Source organism: Euprymna scolopes, chromosome 38 (genome assembly GCF_053919585.1).
Source record: "Euprymna scolopes isolate OS-2025 chromosome 38, ASM5391958v1, whole genome shotgun sequence".
In the NCBI taxonomy this organism is placed as follows: domain Eukaryota; kingdom Metazoa; phylum Mollusca; class Cephalopoda; order Sepiida; family Sepiolidae; genus Euprymna; species Euprymna scolopes.
Genome location: NC_136519.1, coordinates 61,090,537 through 61,093,036, shown reverse-complemented (window position 1 = coordinate 61,093,036; position 2,500 = coordinate 61,090,537). Strand labels below are relative to the sequence as shown.

Sequence of the window (2,500 nt, the reverse complement as noted above, 5' to 3'; positions counted from 1 at the left end):
TCTTTCTGTCTATGCGCCGACTCTTACTTCGCCTGAAGACGATATTACGTCCTTTTATCATATGCTTAGATCTGTTATCACCGGTTTGCCAAGCGCTGAGAGTTTGGTGGTTCTTGGTGACTTCAATGCACGGGTTGGATCAGACAATGAGACTTGGTCTCCATTGGGTCCATATGGCATTGGTAGAGTCAATTCAAATGGTATGCTGCTTCTCCATCTCTGCAGTGAACTAAATCTTGTTATCACCAACACTTTTTCCCACTAGAAACACAAGGAGACCTGGTTCCATCCCCAATCTAAACATGGCCATTTGCTTGATTACATCCTGTGTAGACGTGGTGATTTTGGAAATTTTTGCAAAGTTAGAGTAATGCGTGGTGCTGACTGTGGTACTGATCATTTAATGGTCAGAGCTAAACTGAGAATTACAGTTCGCAAAAAAAGCCGTTTCAATGGTGTCAAAGTGCCTAAATGTATTGATGTTTCCAAATTGAAGGATCCAGTCATACGAAGTTCCTTGAAATCTGCTTTCAACCAGGTGGATTTCTCAGATTGTGACTGGGAGACAGTAAGAGATGCAATATACCAAAAAGGTGTTGAAGTTCTTGGATTGAAATTTCCCAGACATAGAGATTGGTTTGCTGATAATTTCGATCAAATTAAGCCTCAAATTGATAGAAAGCGGAAAGCTTATTTGAAACTTCTCAACTCTTCACCTCTGAACGAGCCAGTGCTCGCTGCCCACTTTTCTTCTGTTAGGAGTGAGGTTCAGTGTTATGTGCGCCAAATAAAAAACAAATGGTGGTCTAACCTCTCCAGCGAGATACAGACTGCCTACGATCATAGAGATGTAAAGACATTCTACACTTTGCTTCATCAGGCTTATGGTCCGAAATCCTCTTCAACTACACCACTCCTGGCGAAGGACGGGAAAACCTTGCTGAAAACCTCAGATGAAATTAAGCATCGATGGCGTGAACACTTTCATGATCTTTTTCATAACCCATCCAATGTTGATGTTGCTGCAATAGAAAGTATTCCTCAATGTTCCTTTTGTCTGGAACTTGATGTTGAACCGACTCTTGTGGAAACAGTTGACTGCATAAAACAGATAAACTCGAACAAAGCCCCTGGGCTGGATGGCATCCCTGTTGAGCTGCTGATACATGGTGGTGTCAATGTACATTGTGTGGTCCACTCTTTGATACTGTCAGTATGGCAGGGTGACCCGGTTGCTCAAGATTGGGTAGATGCCATCTTGGTTATGTTGTACAAAGGAAAGGGTACAAGATCTGATTGTGGAAATTATCGAGGTATCTCGCTGCTGAGTGCGGTTGGAAAGGTATTTGCACGGCTCTTGCTAAACGGATTGGAAAAGTATGTATGTCCTAATATCCTTCCGGAATCCCAGTCTGGTTTTAGAGGTGGGCGAGGAACTGTGGATATGGTGTTTTCTGCTAGACAGCTCTTGGAAAAATGTATTGAACAGCGTATACCTCTTTGCCAGGTGTTTGTGGACTTAACCAAGGCGTTTGACACAGTCAACCGTGAGGCTCTCTGGAAAGTGCTGGAAAAATTTGGCTGTACACCTGCTTTTACAGACAAGTTCAAGCAACTTCATCATAGTATGAAAGGTCGCGTCAACTTCAATGGTCAGCTTTCGGAAGAATTCCCCATTGATAATGGTGTGAAGCAGGGTGATATAGCTGCACCAACATTGTTTTCGCTCTATTTGACTGCTGTGCTCTGGTATGGTTTCCACGATTGTGATATGGGTGTTTATATTAGATTCCGAACAACTGGAAAGGTGTTCAACCTCAGAAGATTCCAAGCCAAAACACTTGTTAGTGATGGACGTGTTAGGGAACTGTTGTATGCTGATGATGCTGACCTGGTAACACACTCCCCAGTAGATATGCAACTAGTGATGGATCTCTTTACAAATGCTTGTATCGGCTTCGAACTGACAGTTAGCATTAAGAAAACTAAAGTCATGTACACTCCCGCTCCCAATGATCTGTATGTGGAACCTGATATCTTCGTCTGTGGAAAGCGCCTTGAAGTTGTAAAAAATTTTGTCTACCTTGGGAGTGCCTTATCAAATGATGGCACTCTTAATACGGAAATAAGACAGAGAATCAGCAAGGCATCTAATGCTTTTGGAAGGCTACAAGATAGAGTCTGGTCTGATGGTGATCTGACTCTGACAACTAAAATTTCAGTATATCAAGCATGTGTAGTACCATCCCTACTCTACGTATCTCAAACTTGGACCTTGTACCGGTCACATATAGAATTGCTCGAGAGGTTCCATCAGCACTGCCTTAGACACATTCTTGGTTTAAAGTGGTATAGCTTTGTCCCTGATACATATGTCTTAAAAAAGGCCAAAACAACCAGTATTGCTACCATTGTTATTAAGAACCAGTTGCGTTGGGCGGGTCATCTCATCCGGTTTGAAGACAATCGTCTCCCAAAACAATTGTTCTATGGTGAGCTC

The 2,500-nt window shown here is 42.6% G+C and overlaps 1 protein-coding gene across 8 annotated transcripts in view; it reads left to right on the top strand.

The window, feature by feature from the left end:
• LOC145263168 (uncharacterized) overlaps positions 1-2,500 on the top strand; it is a 573,905-nt gene that overhangs the window by 264,356 nt on the left and 307,049 nt on the right. The window lies entirely within an intron of this gene.